This window comes from Pseudophryne corroboree, chromosome 3 (assembly GCF_028390025.1).
Source record: "Pseudophryne corroboree isolate aPseCor3 chromosome 3, aPseCor3.hap2, whole genome shotgun sequence".
Taxonomy (NCBI): domain Eukaryota; kingdom Metazoa; phylum Chordata; class Amphibia; order Anura; family Myobatrachidae; genus Pseudophryne; species Pseudophryne corroboree.
The window spans coordinates 94180006-94204006 of NC_086446.1; the positions used below are offsets into that span (position 1 = coordinate 94180006).

The 24001-nt window shown below is 45.0% G+C and overlaps 1 pseudogene; it reads left to right on the forward strand.

The window, feature by feature from the left end:
• The first annotated feature begins 2932 nt into the window (after positions 1-2932).
• Positions 2933-3050, forward strand: LOC134897962 (5S ribosomal RNA; annotated as a pseudogene).
• The last annotated feature ends 20951 nt before the right edge of the window (positions 3051-24001 follow it).

The window sequence follows — 24001 nt, forward strand, 5'->3', positions numbered from 1 at the left end:
TGTAATTCTCCAGTGTTATATCCCACATCAAACGTACTCTTTTTTTTTTCTGTAAGGACTTATGTAGCTTATAGAAGGATGTCTTCCAATCCATATTGGTAGTGTCCTGTTCGTATGTATCTGAGAACGGTTTTCCGTAACAGTCTGTGTTTTTGCGTCTTGCCAATTCACTTTTCAGGGAAAAGGTCATGATGTCAAGTTGTTATGGGCAAAGAATCTCTTAGTAATAAAGAACGTGCTCTAAAACTGTAATATAGCTGTAAATAATATCTGTGAGTCCCTGGTCTGGGCTTGCGATAATGCAAACATTTCAAGAAAAGGTTATTGGGAAACTGTGCTAAAAGTCAGAGACTGATGATCACAACAGTATCGAAGTTAACAACGAAAAAGAAGGGGACAACTCAGCACCAGTAAGATGATGAATAATAGTAATTTAGTAATAACCAAAGTAGGACAATCAAAGAATGTCTTATATGACTATTGTGGTGTCCATTTGGTGGTGCACCCAGAGTCAGAGAGAGGTATGTAAATAGTATACAGAGAAAAAGAAGACTCTCTTGTGGGTGCATTCTTAGCAGTCGGTAAATACCTTGTAATATGTATAGAATCTAAAACATAACATTTAATAATATGCCACTAAAATGCTCATTTGGCTCACAGAGAACAGCTAGAAAAGAAATACACAATGTGGAAAAATGCAGGGTGAGTGAATTCTCATACGATGTGCCGCTTCATCATTAGATTCTCCCAATATAAGGCTTCACCCGCACTCCTACAAAAAAAAATTAATTAGTGATGCTAAAAATTCTGTATGTTCTGGTCAATTTCCATATAATATGGGTTGGGGGTATACAGTCATATATCTGGACTGTAACATACCACCCTGACCAGTACAGATTAACTGTATTAATAAGGCCACAAATGGCCAGGCATTACAAAGAGCCCCACCTGGGTTTAAGTGGCACCGTACATGTGATAATAATATTTTATAAAGAAAGAATTATTAGGCATCCTCTCATGAGCAAATACTGAAACCTGCTATATGGAAGAAAGATAGAGGTGCTTCTGCTGTTAGTGTTGAAGGTTTTATCGATGTCCTAGTGGTTCTCTAGACCCCTATAACACTCAGTATTCCTTGGAGGTCATCCTTCCAGGTACTAACCAAGCCCAAACCACTTGGCTTCCAAGATCAGATGAGATCGGGCATATGTGGCGTGGTATGGTATTAGAGTCTCTGAACTGATAAAAGCACTAATGAGAGAGCACCAGAAAAGTACATTAAATCAGAGGATGTATACGTTGGACAGGTGTCCCAAAAAAGTATTAAGTAAGTAAAAAATACAGTATGGTGATTCTGCTGTCTGTGTTAGGCAGGAGATTAGTCCTGGATCACAGATGAGAGTTCACCGAATAAGTGTAGTAGAATTTTCAAATTTATTCACAGGTTACAGTTTTTTAGGACTTGGAGCACCATTTGATTCTTACTTGATCCCCATCTGGGATCCAGGTAATTGTCGGAAGATCCTTAGCGCATGTTGCAAAAGGATCATTTCCGGAAACCAATACCATTATAAAGTATAATATTCCTTTGACCACTGTTTCTCCTAAAACCGTGGTTAATCTGAACACAATTGAGCATAATTCTTAAGTTCTGAGGCAATACTTACAGATTTGTACAGCAGGTGTAATATACGCAAACTACTAAACAATCGGCGAATGGTTTCTCAGCATGTGTTATATTTAGAATAAGCACTAAAAGTATCTCATCTACATAGTATCTAAGGTTGAAAAAAGACAATTGTACATCGAGTTCAACATATTTGTGGTCTCCTATGCAGGATTATTTTATATAAATAAATTTTTTTTGGACTGATGCTGATATCCCTTTTTTTGAGTAACTATAGTGCGTGACTATGCACCATGGGTCTGGGACTCCAGGTCGACAACAAAAAGGTCGACACATCTTAGGTCGACACCAATTGGTCGACACACCTTATGTCGACATGGACAAAAGGTCGTCCGGAACAAGGTTGACATGGAAAAAGGTTGACATGAGTTTTTTATGTTTTTTTGGTGTCGCTTTCTTCGTAGAGTGACCGGGAACCCCAATTAGTGCACCGCGTCCCCTTGCATGGCTCGCTTCACTCGCCATGCTTCGGGCATGGTGCCTTTGCTCCGCTTCGCTCGGCACAGATTACCATTTCAATCGTTGTCCACGTGGAACTTTAAGTATGAAAAGGTTAAAAAAAAATTAAAAAAAATTGCGAAAAACTCACGTCGACCTTTTTTCCATGTCGACTTTGTTCCTGTCGACATTTTGTCCATGTCGACCTAAGGTGTGTTGGCCAATTGGTGTCGACCTAAGGTGTGTCGACATTGTTGTTGTCGACCTGGAGTCCGGATGCCATGCACCATAACCCTGAATATCCTTATGCATTAGGAATTTATCTAACCCATTCTTAAAGGTGTTGACAGAGTCCGACATTACAACTCCCCCAGGCAGGGAATTCCATGCACGTGCTGTCCTTACCGTGAAAAAGCCTTTATGCCATATTGTGTGGAATCTCCTCTCCTCTAACCTGAGCGAGTGTCCACGAGTCCTCTGTGTTGATCTAACCAAAAACAGGTCACGCGCAAGCTCGGTGTATTGTATATGATTATAGTGTTTCCCCTCCATAATGAGTACAGAGTCAGATTATCTACACTACAAAACTGTAACCTGTGAATAAATTTGAAAATTCTACTACACTTATTCGGTGAACTCTCATCTGTGTTCCAGGACTAATATCCTGCCTAACACAGACAGTAGATTCACCATACTGTATTTTTTACTTTCTTAATACTTTTTTGGGACACCTGTCCAATGTATACATCCTCTGGTTTAATTTACTTTTCTGGTTCTCTCTCATTAGTGCTTTTATCAGTTCAGAGACTCTACTACCATACCACACCACATATGCCCGATCTCATCTGATCTTGGAAGCTAAGCGGTTTGGGCTTGGTTAGTACCTGGAAGGGCGATCTCCAAGGAATACCGAGTGTTGTAGGGGTCTAGAGAACCACTAGGACAGTGATGGCTAACCTTGACACTCCAGCAGTTGTTGAACTACACATTCCAGCATGCCCTGCTACAGTTTTGCTATTTGGCCTTGCTAAAACTGATGCAGGGCATGCTGGGACGTATAGTTCAACAACAGGTTAGGTTGTCAAGGTTAGCCATCACTGCACTAGGACATCGATAAAACCTTCAACGCTAACAGCAGAAGCACCTCTAGCTTTCTTCCATATAGCAGGTTTCAGTATTTGCTCATGAGGTGATACCTAATAATTCTTTCTTTATAAAATATTATTATCACATGTACGGTGCCACCTAAACCCAGGTGGGGCTCTTTGTAATGCCTGGCCATTTGTGGCCTTATTAATACAGTTCATCTGTACTGGTCAGGGTGGCAGGTTACAGTCCAGATATATGACTGTATACCCCCAACCCATATTATATGGAAATTGACCAGAACATACAGAATTTTTAGCATCACTAATTAATTTTTTTTGTAGGAGTGTGGGTGAACCCTTATATTGGGAGACTCTAATGATGAAGCGGCACATTGTATGAGAATTCACTCACCCTGCATTTTTTCCACATTGTGTATTTCTTTTCTAGCTGTTCTCTGTGAGCCAAATGAGCATTTTAGTGGCATATTATTAAACGTTATGTTTTAGATTCTATACATATTAAATGGTATTTACCGACTGCTAATAGTGCACCCACAAAAGAGTCTACTTTTTCTCTGTATAATATTTACATACCTCTCTCTGACTCTGGGCGCACCACCAAACGGACTCCACAATAGTGATATAAGTCGTACTTTGATTGTCCTACTTTGGTTATTACTAAATTACTATTATTCATCATCTTACTGGTGCTGAGTTGTCCACTTCTTTTTCGTTGACCACTCCCATGTTGTCACCAAAACTGAATGCGTCTATTTGCTAGCCTTTGGTCCCAGATACCTACCGCTACCACTATGGGAAATAACTCTAAGGCTGCCAGGTTTTTTGTGAGGCCTTTCTCCTTTCAACTGTCTGGCCATGACTCTGCACACCATTTGCCCTGCCAATATGCGCCAAAACCTGTGGCCCCTGCCGCGGCAGTGAACAACTCCAAAGCGTAGCTTGACTGCGCAGCTTTAGGCCATATGGGTATCCCAATGAACTGCTGCAAAAATCCCTCCCATACCAACAAATCATCTTTCAGGTCCCTATTGATGCGTATGAGATGGTGCCTTCTCTTCACGCCAGCAGTGGCCCTTTCTAAGTGCCTCTTGATAATTCTACCCATGGGAATTACCCGGCAGGCAAAATTGAGGAGGCCTAGCAACAATTGCATCTTCTCTAGGTTAACTTTGCTAGCCCTGGTGCATGCACTTATTTCACGGCCCAGCTTCTCCACCTTCTCTGCTGGAAGCTGGCACTCCATTCTCACTGTGTCTATCTCTATGCCCAGATAAGAAATTTGGTCCTTCTGTCTTTTCCATGACAATTGGAACCCCGAATTCGCTCAGCATAAGCTCTAGCTCCTGCAGCAACTGCCCACATTGATCTCACTGTGCTGGGCCCGCCAGCAGAAAATCATCCAAGTAATGCGCCACCATCCTGCGCCCTGCTCGCTTTCACAGGCACCATTGCAGGAATGAGCTGAACGTTTCAAACAATGCGCAGGATATGGGACAGCCCAAGGCATTTGTCTATGAAAAAATATCCATCAAAGCCGGGTGCAGGGGGAGCAACCTAAACACTGATTCAATGTCTAGCTTTGCTAACAAGGCTCCTCTCCCCTGCCCATTCACCATTTTAATTGCCTGATCAAATGACTGGTATTGCATGGAACACTGCTCCTCATCCAGGGCGTCATTTACTGACGCCCATTCCAGGAAAGATAGGTGCTAATAATGAGCCTAAACTCAGTGTCAGACTGGGGCATGAAGGGCCCACCGGGGAATGCAGTGGTAGGGGCTCATGTTTAGGGGTGTAGTCAGTCTCCAGAGGGGGTGTGGCCAGCAGCTACATTGGATTGCCTAACCATTAGTGAGTGCATGGGCTGGATCCCTTGACAAATATATAAATACTGCTAGTGCGGGCATAATAATGTACCAGATAAATATTGGCAATGCACTGTACAGAATATATCATAGTCCTGTGCAGTATAAGGTAACATATGTATAATGTATAATTCAAGAACACAGTCAGGAACTTGATCACTAGAGGAGGAGGAAAGCCCCCGGGCAGTGGGGCCCACTGGTAGTTTCCCCTGTACCCCTGTGGGCCAGTCCAACCCTGCCTAAACTTCCCTACCGCTTTTTTCGGTACTAGGCCCAAAGTGGAAATTACCAAGCCTGGCAGCGGAGGGATGTTGAACGGGCCTGCCATCCTATCCAGGGCCAATTCCTAAACAGATGGAGTGCAGGTTCTTGGTGTATGTGCTTGGGTTGACAGGCTTCCTTATAGGGATACTAAAACCCTCCAGGTAGCCCTCCAGTAGCAGCTTGGCTTCTGCCCGCATGGGGTATCTGGATAGCCACTCCCAGATTCCCCCTAGCTTCACTGGGCTAGATTATTTTGCCAGAGACAGTCACTCCAGATACCTTCTCTCCTTGCTGTCCTTTCTGCTAAAAGCACTTTTTTGCTGGGTGACTCCCATTACAGAGGGGGCAAACATGTTTAAACCTACAGGAGCGTCTGGTACAATGCGCATCATTCAAGGTGTAGCATTTAAGCTTGTCTTGCCAGGCCTCCCTGCTAGCTTTTGCATTGCACTACCTTTCTTGGCTCCGCCCCTTGCTTACTCCTTAAACCATAGTCCGATAACTCTTTCGCCAAACTTAATGGGCTTCTGCCCCTGTGCTCTGAGCCTAAACGCCTAGTCATACCTGCGCCAAGCTTGTCTACCCTGATCCTTGTACATGGAATAGATAAGGTTGATGTACTTCATCATATTCATCACCATGTCGGGGTACGCAAGCACGTAACAGCCTGAGTATGCCAACATTCCGGTTACCCATTGCTCAATAGTTTTATAGGATTCTTTCTGCTAAGCCCCTTTCTCGCTACATCTTTCCTTCTCCATCCAGCCCTCCTCAGTAAGGGAGCATATTTCTATAAAGTCTCCCTTCACAAAATCCTTCCTGAGCTGCATGGTGCAAGTCTAGGGCGCCTAGCTCATGGTCTACTGCTCCTCCCTGCTGCAAGAAACCTAACTTAACCGTCTCAGCTTGCCCTATTCTGCTCAATGCCGCATCAGCCCCTGAGGCTGCCAACTTCTTTTTCTTAATATTCTCATGCACCAAGCGCAGCAGCTCCTTTTGCTCCTTACACTTTTCATCATCCTCTGCCTTCCTCCCTTTGGCCTGCGCGCTAACATTAGCACCCAACACCCCACGAGCATTGCACAACGCTATGTAAACTGCTGTGCACTCCACCTGCTAGATTGGAAATTACTACACTTTGCATGCTATTACCCTGCACTAACACGTCATTAACAGCATATACATTAGTTATGTCACTTCCTGTGTGATGACGATCCGTTGCTTCCCAGTGCCACTCTTGCCTGGGCAACAGCCTCTGTCCTCGGAGCCTCTGCTGCGCTTGCGGTGGTTTCTGACTGTGCTGCTTCCCTGCTGGAAGAGGCAAGGACTACGTTGCTCTTGGGTATGCCTTGGTTCGCCATCTCCTCTCCTCTGGCTTCCATCATTTCCCCATGACCGAACCTCTCCTGTCCATCAACCCTTGGTGTCCCCATCTGCCTTCCGCCCCTGTGAGTGCCTGTTTTCTGCTGGAGGGGGTAGCGAGGTCATAGTAACTTGGGGGGGGGGGGAGATAAACAGGGGAATGGGGGAAGTACCCCTGCCTACCCTTCCAGGATCTGTTGTCCTCTGATGATGCCCGGTGATGCTCCATATATCCACGGTGGCTGGGGGTGAATCCTGGGTGCCGCGCTGGGTTGTTGTATTTCCACAAGAAAGACCCACTTTCCCTGCATCTCTGGCAACCTTGCTCAGCTCCCTCTGCTGCCTCTGTTATCTCCGCTGCGCCTCGAAATGTGCCTGCTGACAGCCCATGGTGGAGGTGAGTGTCGCTGGAGATGCGATCCTGTGGGTGGTTGCCTTTGTGCCTGCTGCACCATGCTGCTGCCTTGCTCCTCCTCCCCTTATTCGTACCCATCCGCCTCTGTGCCCTCTGGCAACATGTCAACCTGCTTGTGCTGGCTCTCGCCTTCCAACACCGCGTTCGCTGCCCTGGATGTGATAGAACCTCTGCACACTGCATTTTTGCTCAGACGCCCCAGTTCTGCCTGTGTCGGTCTTTCTGCTCTCCGACCACCAGGTGGCACCCTTCTGCTCCCTTTCCTCTGGCTGTGCTGCTGGCTCACTGGACAGGAAGTCTCTTTGTGCACACTTGCCTCATGTTCCCTGTAGTAAGCTGGATGATTTCTGCTCCTCTCAGGATGAGCTGCTGCATTCTGGACTGCTTGATTGCTGCTGCTGCAGTGGACTGCTGGGGCTCAGAGCCAGATTAAGGCTATGGGGGGCCCAGGACCCTTCAGACAGTGGGGCCCCTAATAAAGGGGTGGGCAGATGAGAAATAAATATATATATATATATATATGCATATGTGTGTGTATATATATATATATATATATATATATATATATATACACATATGTGTGTGTATGTGTGTATATATATATATATATATATATATATATATACATATATATATGCATATGTGTGTGTTTATCAATATAGATCATATACGTATAAGCATATATATGTGTGTGTATGTATGTATGTATATATATATATATATATATAAATCTCCAAAGTCGGTATACCACGGCACTCACAGGGTTTGTAATAAGCAAAATAGTTGGTTTATTAAAGTGACGTTTCGGAGCTGATAGCTCCTTCTTCCAGACCACACCAAGTAAAAAAAAACACAAACAAACACTTACCCCTTGAAATACCATCCCAAATCAGCGCCGCACGCCGCGCCTGGCCGCACCTAAGTTTCGGATCCCGTCCCAGTGACGAACTTCCAGTTGGATACTTCCGGTCGTTGTCATAGAGACCACCCGGCTTGCGTTCCATCCCGGAAGTCGCCATGGTAACCCGATCTCCAGCGCCCGTCAGCGCGTACCAGCAGCGGCTGAAAAATATTTAAAACAACAACATTAATTCAGTGACATGATTATTAAAAGCAACATACCATCCAAGGGAGAACATGAACCTCGTATCCGAGGTATTATTATATAGAACAAATCATATTCTGCATTAGTTAACCATACTCCTGGGTAAATGGTAATTACTAGTGCACCCCTCATTATAATTTAAATCTACCACAATTAACTGTATCATAACATACAACCTAAAAATCTTATATAGACTATATGAAATAACAGATCTCACATTAAACTATTCCAATTGATTTTTTCATTGAGGCCCAGTGGAGCCATGGTGTTCAACCTGAACATCCACCTGGCCTCACATAGTAGCAGTGCTTTACCGCGGTCCCCCCCTCGTAGGGATTCTGGAATGTGATCGATTATAAAGTAACGTAGCTCTGATAACACATGGCCATGCTTCTTAAAGTGTCTCGCTACCGGTTGATCAATTGATTTGCCTGATAGTGATAGGTCAATACTGGAGCGATGGAGAGCCATACGCTCCCTAAAACTCCGCGTGGTCTGTCCCACGTAATATAATCCGCAGGGACAGACAACTACATATACCACGTGCGTGCTCTTGCACGTCATTACATGACGAATCTCAAACATTTTGTCAGTGTGAGGATGTTTAAAGCTTATACAAGGAGACATATACTGGCACGTGACACAATTAAAGCAGCTGTAGCAACCGGGTTTCTTAAAGTGTACATTAGGGTGTCTAGGGATACCTCTGCCCGAAATGTCGGTTTTCACCAACCTGTCCTTTAGATTAAGACCGCGTTTAAACGCGGCCATTGGTCTAACATCTCTGAAACACGGTAGATCACTATCAGATTTCACAATCGGCCATAATGCTTTTGTGGCCCGATCAATAATGGGGCTTACCACCGAAAAGGTACTCACCCATGGGATTACCTTCTCATCTTTCTTTTTGTTTGATTTAAGTAATTCAGACCTCGGCATCCCTAACACTTGCTGCTTTTGTGATTGCAATAAAACAGGATCATACCCACGGGCTCTAAACTTGTCAATCAGTATATCCAAACTGTCAGACATTTTTGATGTGTCACTGGTGATTCTCGCCACCCGTATCATCTGTGACAATGGTAGTCCTCGTTTCAGGGACGCAGGGTGGTGGCTCCCTGCCAAGAGGAACGTGTTGCGATCCACGTCCTTGAAATGGACGCCGGTCTCAACACGACCCCCACTGACCCGGACCACCACATCTAAAAACTGAATCTCCTCCACACTATGGGAATACGTAAATTTAATAGTTGTGTCCATCCTATTTACTTCCTGCATCAATTGTTCGGGCGCTGGAGATCGGGTTACCATGGCGACTTCCGGGATGGAACGCAAGCCCGGTGGTCTCTATGACAACGACCGGAAGTATCCAACCGGAAGTTCATCACTGGGACGGGATCCGAAACTCAGGTGCGGCCAGGCGCGGCGTGCGGCGCTGATTTGGGATGGTATTTCAAGGGGTAAGTGTTTGTTTGTGTTTTTTTTTACTTGGTGTGGTCTGGAAGAAGGAGCTATCAGCTCCGAAACGTCACTTTAATAAACCAACTATTTTGCTTATTACAAACCCTGTGAGTGCCGTGGTATACCGACTTTGGAGATTTATACAAGCAAGGATTCTGGCACCGGGGGACGTTGCATTGTTGTGGAGTGCCGACTGAATTGGAGGACTATATATATATATATATATATATATATATACATACATACATACATACATACATACATACATACATATACGTGTATATATGTATGTGTGTGTGTGTATGTGTGTATATATATATATATATATATATAGAAAAAGCAAATCAGAGGGGGCACTCACCAGACTTCTTTGTATTTTAACAAATGTTCATTTATTGAAGATAATACTTTACATGATCATCAATTTCTCAATTCCTCAAGCGCTTTCGGCCCGAATCAGGGGCCTTCCTCAGGAGGTACTGTATAAAGATCACCACTTTCACCAATCGTGAACAATGAATCCAGGCATCCAGCAGCAACACTGGTTCTGCCTGACTGGCCCTAAATACCCCAATCACTTAAAAATAGCGCCAAAATCGACTGTGATGTCATTAGAGAGCGACACAAGTGTTCTCAACTATGTAAATACCTAGCCATATGGGGGAAATGAACACAACAAACCAAACTCACCCCCAACACAGGATATAGGCAAATCGGCTCATGTCCGCTCAGTCCGGTGCATCAGAAGATGCCACCATAGCACCTCATGCGCCGCTGGGACTCCGGAGCGATCACTTCCGGTCTGTGGAACGCACAAGTCGCACGACCGGAAGCGCGCGTGTGAAACGCAAACAGGAAGTGAAGTTCCGTTTTATCTTTATACAGTACCTCCTGAGGAAGGCCCCTGATTCGGGCCGAAAGCGCTTGAGGAATTGAGAAATTGATGATCATGTAAAGTATTATCTTCAATAAATGAACATTTGTTAAAATACAAAGAAGTCTGGTGAGTGCCCCCTCTGATTTGCTTTTTCTATATTTGGATGCCTCGGTATCCGGGGTGACACCCCAGCGTATGGACAATTGGAAGATGCGAGTGCAATCATATATTGGATATATATATATATATATATATATATATATAAAATGCTGTATTCCTGGCACGCCTCTTAACAATGATAAATGCTGCGGTGCCCTCCTGGAGGCGAAAACCTCTGATACAGGTGAAGGAAGAGGCGGCACTCAAACAGACATCTTTAGACAAAGAATAACGTGGTCAGTTAAAGACCACGTTATTCTTTGTCTAAAGACGTCTGTTTGAGTGCCGCCTCTTCCTTCACCTATATATATATATATATATATATATAGATATATATATAGATATATATATAGATAGATATATATAGATAGATTCCACACGGACCGGCACTCCCTCCTCCACCTGGTCAGAGCTCCGGTGCCCACTTGTTCACCTTGACAAAGGGGTATATTAACCCCGAAATGTTGGTCTATTTGTGAAATACAATTTTTTGCACTTTCTAAGTCTCCGAGTGCCGCTCCCTTTTTGCCTCTGTGTGTGTGTGTGTGTGTGTGTGTGTGTGTGTGTGTGTATATATATATATATATATATATATATATATATATATATATAAAAAATTATATGAGAAATAAAGAAATACAGCACAGAGGACGTTAAGTGATCACTCCACTACATGGTCTCAAGCAAGCCTCATTCTAATGAGGAACAGCACAATGAAACTAGGCACCCGTGGGGTAAAAAAGGTGATACCTTAAGTTCAGAGGGTAACAGAGACCTGGGAGTAAGCAATTGCCAGAGTATAGTATACACCTTAAAAAAATACATATAATATGTGATCAATGCAGATTTGATACAATAAAGCCAATGACACTTCTCAAGAGGTAGACATGTGCCAATGAGATAATGGGGGTTATACTGTATCAGAAACACATTGGGAGACAGAGTAATAAAATAAAGATAACATTACCTGTGTATGGATCAATATAGAAAAAGGGAGAAAATTAGATTTACAAACAAACCGCACATTTCGAAAGATAAATTTCAATAAGATATCATTAGTTCCTAAGGCAATTATTTAAGAAAGATGGATAATGGATTACTCTCATTCATGCCCCTTGGGGCGATTGTGTCCAATCTGTGGATCCAATAACTTTCCTTTTTACGCAATAAAAGAGCTTGGTCTCCGCCGCGAATTGGTGGAGGAATCCAATCATGAGTTTACAGTGTAAATTAGATCATAATAAAATAGATTATATTTTGCACTCTCAAAAATATGATTACTATATAATCTATTTTATTATAATCTTTGTGTGTTTGGTAATTATCTAGATTACTGATTGGGAGCTGCAAATATAATTGACCAGCAAGACTGGGTAGTAATTTTAGTAATTTGGTTATATAAGGAGTTTTTACTCAATCGTCTGCGCCTGATTAAAAGGTATAAGGTTTATGTAAAAACTTACCATACCTATTTGGTGTAAGTGTAAATTAGAAACCTGATGTTGTACAGTCAGAAAATGGCATGCGACAGGTTGTTCTGCCACCCCAGATTCAATAGCTTGGTGTATAGATGGGCAGTGATTAGCCATCCAGTCACAGAAATGTCTAGTGATTATTCCTACGTAGTAGAGGCCACATGGGCACGTCAAAATATAGACCACATGGTCCACGGTGCAATGCAGTTTGAATCTAATGCTGATATGTTGTCCTGTTGTTACGTTCCTGATGCTCAGAACTGGTGAGATGTTGCGAGGTGAGTTCTTAGTTCAGCGTCGCGTCCTGGTGCTCTGGAGTGGTACGAGAATAGCCCCTAGCACCCTACCTCCGTTGTCTTACCCGTGTGGTCAATTCACGCCTGAGTGACTATGGTTTCTTGGGCCCACGGCAGCCGCGTTTGAAGGGCGGATTAGGTCTGCCCAACTCCGATGCCCCCAGGTCTTAGCGTGAGACAAAGCGTGAACCGAGACAGGATAATAACAAGGGGACCTCTAACTAAAACAAACAAAAGCTAGGGGCTACAAATTACCCTGAAACTAAATATATGTGCGGCACGCCGCCAAAGGAAAAGAACAACAAAAGATACCACTGTCCGTTCCCCCACACGGCACCGCCGAGTTCTGGGGAGGACAGTGAAAAGCGGAAACCTCAGCAAAAACCACCAACACAAAGGTAATACAAGGATTAAGCGGCCTAGGACGCAACTCGCGGCAGAAGCCGCTACTCACAAACCGGGAGAGAACCCCAAGTAACGAGAACCCAAGGATAACTGCAACAGGTTCGTTTTGGACAGGAAGGATTCCCAGGACCGGCTTCAGAACTCCAGGACACGGGAGCACAGGGAGCAGGATCGACCAGATACAGCTAAACCAGGAACAGACGTTACCAGGCAGGAACAGCATACAGGAAGCTATCACCGGCGTCTGTGCCAGGTAGTGAGGGAGAATTTCACAGGGAACCCTCCAATAGCTGCAGCGAAGCCTAATTAGTAATGTCGTGCAGCTGCCCTGCTGCACGACCAGAGCTAACAGGTGTAATGATTGGCAGGAAGTAACGGCGAACGCGGTAGTCAGTGGCGTCCCCGTTGCTAAGGGTCTGGCGGCTAAGCGCACACGGCGTCCTAGCGTTGCTAGGGACCCGGCGACTCAGCGCGCACGGCGTCCCATCGTTGCTAGGCGCCGGGCGGGCAGGGAAGGAGGTGCGGCGGCCGTGAGCGTCGCTCGGAAACAGACCGAGCGGCGCCGTGGACCGCGGCACCTAACAGTACCCCCCCTTGAGGAGGGGTTAAAGAACCCCTAAAGCCGGGTTTCTGAGGAAATTCCTGAAAGATTAATCTCAAGTTTAGGGGCATGTAGATCCTTATCCAGGACCCAAGACCTTTCCTCCGGACCATAGCCTTTCCAGTGAACCAAAAAATAAAGCCGGCCCCGAGAAACCTTGGAATCTAAAACCTTCTCCACCAAGAACTCTTGTTGCCCTTGAACATCCACCGGAGGTCTACCCTGGGAAGTCTTCCGAGGGAATCTCCTGGAAGAAATATACTGCTTCAGAAGGGAACAGTGAAAAGTATTGCCAATTTTAAGTGATTTAGGCAAGCATAGCCGAAAAGCAACTGGGTTGACCTTCTTAACGATAAGGAACGGTCCAATAAATTTGGGTCCCAATCTAGCCGAGGGTTGTCGGAGCTTGATGTTGCGGGTTGACAACCACACCTTATCTCCCACCTTAAAAGTGCAGGGGCATCGGAACCTATCAGAAATTTTTTTTTCTCTGAAGGCAGCCTTCTTAAGGGCAAGGTGCACCTTTTTCCAAATCATTCTGAGACGGGAAGATGAGGTCAACGAGGAGACTGGAAAATGAGGGTAAAAAGAATTGGCTCTAGGATGAAAGCCCAAGACCGAAAAGAATGGGGACTCCTTGGGGGAAGAATGACAAGAGTTATTATAGGCAAACTCGGCCAAAGGAAGAAATTCAGACCAATCATTCTGAAGTTTGGCCGAATATAACCGTAAATACTGTTTTAACGACTGATTAACACGTTCAGTCTGTCCGTTAGACTGTGGATGGTACCCAGATGTTAAAGAGAGTTTCATATTTAATGAGTCACAAAAACGTTTCCAGAAACGGGCGATGAATTGCGGTCCCCGATCAGAGACAATATCCCTGGGTAAACCATGGAGCCTGAACACATGGCGGAGAAACAAAACTGCCAACCCTTGAGCAGAGGGTAATCGGGGAAGAGCAATGAAGTGGGCCATCTTACTAAAACGGTCTACTACCACCCAAATGACTCGAAATCCGACTGAAAGAGGAAGGTCCACCACGAAATCCATGGATATATGTGACCATGGCCTGAGAGGAACGGTCAAAGGTATGAGTTGCCCGACCGGCATCGATCGAGATACCTTGTGCTGAGCACAAACCTGACAGGAACGGACAAATTCCCTTACATCTTTAGAAATATTAGGCCACCACACTGAGCGAGAGACTAACTCGAAGGTCTTACTGATACCTGGATGACCAGAAACTTTGCTATCATGAAACTCAGCTAGAACAGTGCCTCTCAGAAATTCAGGGACGAAGAGACGATCTGCAGGAGTAACTTTGGGAGCCTGCTGCTGAAGCTGGACTAGCTGTGTAAATAAATCCTGTGTGAGGCCTGCCCGGATGACAGACGATGGAACTATGGGGGTAGTAGCCGGATGGTTATTGTGAACCGGAAGAAAACAACGTGACAGGGCATCAGCTTTCGTATTCTTGGAACCGGGCCTGAAGGTGATGATAAACCTGAAACGAGTAAAAAACAGCGCCCAACGTGCCTGTCGGGCATTAAGCCGTTTAGCAGACTCAATATACTGCAGGTTCTTGTGGTCAATAAACACCGTAATGGTATGCCTAGCTCCTTCCAGCCAATGCCTCCACTCCTCGAAAGCCCATTTAACTGCAAACAATTCTCGATTACCAACATCATAGTTGGATTCTGCGAAGGAGAATTTCCTGGACATGAAGGCACATGGGTGTAATTCCTGAGACTCCGTTTCTTCCTGAGAAAGGATAGCCCCCACTCCAACCTCTGAGGCATCTACCTCGACAATAAAGGGGAGCTCCGGGTTAGGGTGTCTGAGTACTGGAGCTGATACAAAGGCCTTTAAGGACAGAAAGGCAGACTTGGCTTCAGGCGACCAATTGGAAGGGTTCGCTCCTTTTTTAGTCAATGCTGCTATAGGAGCAATCAAATCAGAGAAGGTATGAATAAAACACCTATAGTAATTTGCAAACCCTAAAAAGCGCTGAATTGCTTTTAAGTTCATGGGTTGTGCCCAATTTAGGATGGCCTGGAGTTTCTTAGGTTCCATGAAAAACCCCTTAGGAGAAATAATATACCCCAGGAAGGACACTTCTGTTATGTGGAAATCACATTTCTCCAGTTTGGCGTATAAATGATTTTCCCATAATTTCTGAAGGACCAGTTGCACATGGGTAATATGTTGTTCAAAAGACTCAGAGTAAATCAAAATGTCGTCTAAATAAACGACTACAAACTTTCCAAGAAAGTCACGAAGGACGTCGTTAATGAGATCTTGAAATACCGCAGGAGCATTTGACAGCCCAAACGGCATCACCAGGTATTCATAATGTCCTGACTGTGTGCTGAAAGCCGTCTTCCACTCATCCCCAGATCTTATTCGGATGAGATTGTAAGCCCCTCTAAGATCGATCTTGGAGAAGATAACGGCAGACCGGAGCTGATCAAAGAGTACTGAAATCAATGGCAAGGGGTAGGTGTTTTTAACAGAAATTTTATTCAGAGCCCGGAAATCAATACATGGTCTGAGCGACCCATCTTTTTTCTCCACAAAAAAGAACCCTGCACTCAATGGAGATTTCAAGGGTCTAATGAAGCCTTTTTTTAGGCTCTCCTGTACATAATCATTCATTGCCGTGGTTTCCGGCCCAGACAGGGCATATAGTCTCCCCTTAGGTAAAGAGGCACCGGGAACTAAATCAATAGCACAGTCATAGGACCGATGAGGAGGCAGAATATCCGCATTACCCTTGGAGAAAACGTCGGCAAAGTCCTGATATTCCAAAGGAATAAGTTCTGGGGTGACGGCCGCAACCCGGACTGGACGGGAAATACACTCCTTAACACAAAAGGGACCCCATCGGGAAATCTCCACAGACCGCCAATCTATGGTGGGATTATGAAAGGCAAGCCAGGGGTGACCCAAAACTACGGGGACAGCCGGACAATGAGTAAGGTAAAATTCAATTTTCTCTGAATGTAGGGCCCCTACTGTCAGTTGTACTGGAGGTGTGCAGTGAGTGATAACCCCATTAGAAAGCGGACCACCATCCAAGCCGTGCATGGTGATACGTTTATCCAAAGGTATCTGTGGAACGCCTAAAGCCTGAGCACAACCAAGATCCATAAAATTTCCCGCAGCTCCACTGTCGACGAAGGCCGACACCAACGAACTGAGGCTACCAAAGGAAATTTTTACAGGAACTAATAAGGAATCGTTAGAGGAGATTAACTGCAGACCCAAGTGAACCCCCTCACTACTCACTTGGTCAGAGCGTTTCCCTGCTTATTCGGGCAATTACGTGCGATATGTCCCTTGCCACCACAATACAAGCAAAGACCAGAACTTAACCTTCTGGTTCTTTCCTCTGGGGACAGCCGGGAGAGAACCATTTGCATGGGCTCCTCGACGTCCTCAGGGAAAGTATATACACATGGACTAGGCCTGAAACTAGCTCCTCTTTCAGCCCTCCGCTAACGGAGACGACAATCAATTTTAATAGCGAGCTCCATGAGTTTGTCTAGAGTCTCAGTGGAATACTGAAGGAGACTGTCTTTAATAACTTCAGACAAACCGAGGCGAAACTGACTGTGCATGGCCGGGTCATTCCAGCCACAGTCGTTGGACCAACGGCGAAACTCGGTACAATACGCCTCAGCTGGGTTTTTTCCTTGCTTAAGTGCACGCAGGTGGCTCTCAGCTGATGCTTCTCTATCAGGGTCATCATACAAAAGGCCTAAGGACTTAAAAAAGGCATCCACCGATAGCAAGGCAACATCATCCGCTTTTAGCCCAAAAGCGCAGGTCTGTGGATCACCTCGTAATAATGACATCACAATCCCGACCCGTTGAGACTCAGTACCAGAGGAACGGGGCCTTAAACGAAAATAAAGCTTACAAGCTTCCTTAAAATTAAAAAAATCCCTTCGGTTACCCGAAAAACGGTCGGGTAAATGCATTTTTGGTTCTGGAATATACAGAAATGGGTTCTCTGCGCACTGAGGTGTTAATCTGAGGCGGGCTGTGCTGCTGGTAATGAGGGGTGTCCCACCCCCCCTTAAATGGTAAGTATACAGATGTGGATAAAACCACAGGGAACCAGCGCTCAAACCCTATTTGTAGTGGTGAGTGATACGGTTATAAAGTGAAGCTAAAATCAATAATGAAAAAGCAGGTAATATACTTAAGGTTGTTTATTCTAAGATGCTGAGATACTTTCTTTCCCAACAGGTATAAATTCGGTTTAAAAGTCAATCAGTGATTGGGGCACGCTCCTGGTTTGAGCTTAAATTCTGAAGTGCAAGGTTCAATTGAAAGAACAAATGCTGTAATCTTTGTAAAGTCGAAAAAAAGAAAAAGAAAAATGCCACAAAAAAATATTAATGATATGTACTAAAGTCCAAACGGTTTACAAGTCTATACAGACAGCGGCGTCCCGCTAATCTGTGCTCTGAAGTGAAGGATTCTCTTGTGAAGTGATGAACAGTTGACAGCGGTAGTGTATGCTTTGGTTAGAGTGGAGAATAAGGACCCTGGACTGGCGCTATTCCTCCTGCAGCACGTCCCACAGTAGAGCGCCCGAATCAGGCCCGCTCTGTGGGGCCGCTTACCTGGGGTGTGCGCCTGTCACAGAGGCGAAGTGGACCCGGCCGGGGCTCTCCGAGCGGCTGGCCGCGCCTCTCCTCCTCCTACAGGGACTTACCTTCTCCCTTCCCCTCCGCCTTCCACTCTCCTCTGTCTCGGGCTTCTTCCGTCGCCTGGCAACCGGTTGCTTCCGGAACTCCGGATCACGTGACCGGATGGTTTGCGGAAAGGATTAGCAGTACTGTCCTTCTTTGTAGTGAATATTCGTCCTCAGTCCAATGTAGTATAGATGGGTAGCTCCAACGCGTTTCGACCTGTTAGGGTCTTCCTCTGGGACTCGGGGAGGCTCGCAAAATATCTTCCTGCGATCTCACCCGAAGAGTAAGATCCTGAACCATCTGAGTTAATTCCTGAATCTGGTGGGCCAAAAGCTGGCTGAGATTTGGACCTAAAACTGCCGGATTCATGAGGCCGAATTTCTAAGCCCACCAAATACAAAACAACTTTTTTTTGGTGTGTTGTTTATTTTTGGCCCGGTGATAATGTTACGTTCCTGATGCTCAGAACTGGAGAGATGTTGCGAGGTGAGTTCAGAGCACCAGGACGCGATGCTGAACTAAGGAGTGGTACGAGAATAGCCCCTAGCACCCTAGCTCCGTTGTCTTACCCGTGTGGTCAATTCACGCCTGAGTGACTATGGTTTCTTGGGCCCACGGCAGCCGCGTTTGAAGGGCGGATTAGGTCTGCCCAACTCCGATGCCCCCAGGTCTTAGCATGAGACAAAGCGTGAACCGAGACAAGATAATAACAAGGGGACCTCTAACTAAAACAAACAAAAGCTAGGGGCTACTAACTACCCTGAAACTAAATATATGTGCGGCACGCCGCCAAAGGAAAAGAACAACAAAAGATACCACTGTCCATTCCCCCACACGGCACCGCCGAGTTCTGGGGAGGACAGTGAAAAGTGGAAACCTCCGCAAAAACCACCAACACAAAGGTAATACAAGGATTAAGCGGCCTAGGCCGCAACTCGCGGCAGAAGCCGCTACTCACAAACCGGGAGAGAACCCCAAGTAACGAGAACCCACGGATGACTGCAACAGGTTCGTTTTGGACAGGAAGGATTCCCAGGACCGGCTTCAGAACTCCAGGACACGGGAGCACAGGGAGCAGGATCGACCAGATACAGCTAAACCAGGAACAGACATTACCAGGCAGGAACAGCATACAGGAAGCTATCACCGGCGTCTGTGCCAGGTAGTGAGGGAGAATTTAACAGGGAACCCTCCAATAGCTGCAGCGAAGCCTAATTAGTAATGTCGTGCAGCTGCCCTGCTGCACGACCAGAGCTAACAGGTGTAATGATTGGCAGGAAGCAACGGGGAACGCGGTAGTCAGTGGCGTCCCCATTGCTAAGGGTCCGGCGGCTAAGCGCGCACTGCGTCCTAGCGTTGCTAGGGACCCGGTGGCTCAGCGCGCACGGCGTCCCAGCGTTGCTAGGCGCCGGGCGGGCAGGGAAGGAGGTGCGGTGGCCGTGAGCGTCGCCTGGAAACAGACTGAGCGGCGCAGTGGACCGCGGCACCTAACACCTGTATGTGGATGTGAGAATGTGGGGCCTGTCAACAAACTTCTACATGTAACACACCCTGTGCATTTATAGCATCCAGGTTTCCTCTCATGTAACGAAGTCATGGTGCTTGTCTTGTTGGGACCAGCCATCGGTTTAAGTAGAAGTTGTTTAAGATTAGGAGCTTTGCGGTATGCCATCATAGGGGGATGACTTTTTTTCAACTTTAGATGCGTATCCGTGGCAATGATTGGCCAATTTTTGCATATGGCACTACTAGACAAATTATCATAAATGATAGTGAATACCATCCGATCTGACGCAGAAGTAGAGTTTGGACCAGGTATTGTGGTGTCAAACTTGGTTCTTGCCTTCCGTAGGCAATGTTGAATAGTTTTTTTATTATAGCCTTGTTCCTGGAAACGTAGTGTCATCTCTTGAAGCTGGTCTTCCATAGTGTCCTGGTCTGAGTTGTTGCGCATCACCCTCAAAAACTGAGAGATGGGTAGGTTGTCTTTAAGTGTTGACTATTGGACAGCAATAGGGTGTTCCTGTCTGTTGGTTTCCTATATAATTTAGTATGGATGGTATTCCCTTCAAGAATTATTGTCATGTCCAGAAAATTTATCTGGTATGCATAAATATGGTAGGTAAATTTGACTGGATTGTCCAGTTCATTCAGGGCATTAACCATCCCATTGAACGAATCCACCTTGCCCTTCCATAGCAGGAACACATCATCAATAAAATGTTTGTAGAAGAGGGTTTATGAGCCATATACGGGAAGGATGCATGTCTGTTCATATGCCATCATAAAGATGTTTGCACATGCAGGTGCTAGGTTTGATCCCATCACAGTCCCTGAGTGTTGTACGTAATACCTAGATGAGTTTTTATATATATATATATATATATATATATATATACAAACAGAGAACCCAGCACTCACCAAAGTAAACTCACTTATCCTCAACAATTCCAATAAATAAATGATGGGGGTTTAGTTAAACCCCCATCATTTATTTATTGGAATTGTTGAGGATAAGTGAGTTTACTTTGGTGAGTGCTGGGTTCTCTGTTTGTATTTATTAGAGCGATGTGGTCATGGGCTACATGCACCCCGCCCTGTGAGTGGTAAGTACAGCTGTGTACCCCGCTTCTGTGGTGGAGAGTGCAGTGTTACATGCACCCCACCCTGTGAGCGGTAAGTGCATAGCTGTGCCCCGCTTCTGGTGCGGTGAGTGCTGTGGTTTTTACTCTGTGTGTATAAGAAGGGGTTAATCTATGGTTAGCTCTTATTAACCGTGGCCACTAGCTTTCTCATGCACCCCTGTGTGGATTTTATTATCCTGAACCTGTCTCAGCTGTTTTTTAGCAATCATCTTTGAGCCAGTGCAATAGGTGACTAGTGTGCCTTTAAAAGCCATAAAGTCTGTGGCAGGTACACATTACATCTAGCAGGCAGATGATGCAGCAGTGTGGTAGTCAGGTTTTAAGACTCTGTGATAGTGTAGGACCTGTATGAAGGTGGGGTACCTTGAATCGGTATACAGGCTTCCGTGCATTGGCCAATCCACCAACTAAACCCCCATCATTTATTTATTGGAATTGTTGAGGATAAGTGAGTTTACTTTGGTGAGTGCTGGGTTCTCTGTTTGTATTTATTAGAGCGATGTGGTCATGGGCTACATGCACCCCGCCCTGTGAGTGGTAAGTACAGCTGTGTACCCCGCTTCTGTGGTGGAGAGTGCAGTGTTACATGCACCCCACCCTGTGAGCGGTAAGTGCATAGCTGTGCCCCGCTTCTGGTGCGGTGAGTGCTGTGGTTTTTACTCTGTGTGTATATGAAGGGGTTAATCTATGGTTAGCTCTTATTAACCGTGGCCACTAGCTTTCTCATGCACCCCTGTGTGGATTTTATTATCCTGAACCTGTCTCAGCTGTTTTTTAGCAATCATCTTTGAGCCAGTGCAATAGGTGACTAGTGTGCCTTTAAAAGCCATAAAGTCTGTGGCAGGTACACATTACATCTAGCAGGCAGATGATGCAGCAGTGTGGTAGTCAGGTTTTAAGACTCTGTGATAGTGTAGGACCTGTATGAAGGTGGGGTACCTTGAATCGGTATACAGGCTTCCGTGCATTGGCCAATCCACCAACTAAACCCCCATCATTTATTTATTGGAATTGTTGAGGATAAGTGAGTTTACTTTGGTGAGTGCTGGGTTCTCTGTTTGTATTTATTAGAGCGATGTGGTCATGGGCTACATGCACCCCGCCCTGTGAGTGGTAAGTACAGCTGTGTACTCCGCTTCTGTGGTGGAGAGTGCAGTGTTACATGCACCCCACCCTGTGAGCGGTAAGTGCATAGCTGTGCCCCGCTTCTGGTGCGGTGAGTGCTGTGGTTTTTACTCTGTGTGTATATATATATATATTAGAGATGAGCGGATTCGGTTTTACTCGGTTTTACTCGGTTCTCAAAACCGAATCTTATTGGCTATCCAAAACACGTGACATCCGTGAGCCAATAAGATTCGGTTTTGAGAACCGAGTAAAACCGAGTAAAACCGAATCCGCTCATCTCTAATATATATATATATATATAATCTTCTCGGGGGTCTGGCACTCCGTAGTTAGAAATAGCTTGTGGCGGTGCCTTCGCTTATGAAATAGATATAGGCTCAATATAATTAAATATTTTCGTCAGGATAAAGTGTAACAAACATTTACATACCTTTATAGTTGCACACCACCATGTGAAACCGCTGACATGCGGCTCGGGACCAAACACCCGCCCCCACATCGCACATTGCTGACATCATCCACAAGCGACGACCCAGCTGTGTTCAAAACCATCACCATAGTAACAAAAATCTAAACAGAAGAATACCCCACAGTTCAAGGTTTCATTGAATGACAATAAGTAAACAAACAAAGTACTATAAATATAAGTATAAAAGTACTTGGCTTAATACTAAAAACGCCTAGATATACTGGAATTGGCTTTATTATCTAAGTGCTGCATATGATATATTTTCATTGAGACCCCGTGGGCTGATTACATCTAATCGATGAATCCATTGTGCCTCACGTCTCAGGAGTTGGAGGCCTCTATTACCGCCTCTAATACTTTCAGGTACTGTATCTATCATCCTGTAACGTAATGTATTTAAAGGATGTTTGAATTGACAAAAGTGTCTGGCGACCGGTTGGTCGCTTTTACCTGTTTGTATAGCTGCTCTAATGGCGGCACTATGCTGGCCCATTCGCTCTTTAAACTTGCAAATGGTCTTGCCTATATAGCATAGACCGCAAGGACACAAAATTTGATATATAACGAAAGTGGAACTGCAGTTAAAGTAGTATCTGATTTTATAAGCTTTGCCAGAGTGGGGATGATGGAAAGTGTCACCCGTCAACATAAATTGACACGTGACACAGGTACACTTGAAACAGCCAACTCTGGCATTGTCCAAAAAAGTGGAGCGAGTGGTTCTCTTTGGAATGTTAGTCAGTTTTAATTAAAATGTCTCGGAGACTGCGGCCTCTCCTATAACATGGCATAAGTTGGCGCTGATTTACATTTAAAGCTTCATCACTCTGGATGATGGGCCATAGTTCTTTCGCAGCTCTATTGATTTGAGGGGATGCAATATGATAGCGATTAACCCATGGAAATTTAGTTGTGGTAATGTCCTTCCTTATGTGGGTCTTATTTAACAATTGTTTTCTGTCCATAGCTAGCACTGCTCTCTTAGCTTCCTGCAATTTCTCAGATTTGTAACCGCGTATTAAAATTTTTTCTATTAGTGTGTCAATTTCCTTTTCAGCCATTGTCACATCATTATTGATCCGAAAAATACGGATCATCTGTGAGTACGGTAGACCGGCAATTAATGGTCTAGGATGACAGCTCTGTGCTTTCAGCAGCGTGTTACGATCTGTAGGTTTGACAAATAGGCTCGTTATTAATTTATCCTCACTGATGGTCAATTTAACATCTAAAAAATCATTTATTCAAACAAAAGAGCTGAGTGCCGAGCCTATATATATATATATATATATATATATATATATGACCAAATGGGAATGGCCGTGAAGGGGCTGGTCAGCTTAACAAACTATTGCAATATTTTGGAACTAACATTCCCTGAATTCAGATGAATTACAGTTTGAAGTGTTAATAAAGGGTGAGTGCTGAATTTGTATGATTATTTTATTTAAATAGTGTGGTCACAATACCACTGGCACCGCAGATGTATGAGTGCTGTGGGTTCTTGCCTATTGTATGTATGTATGTATGT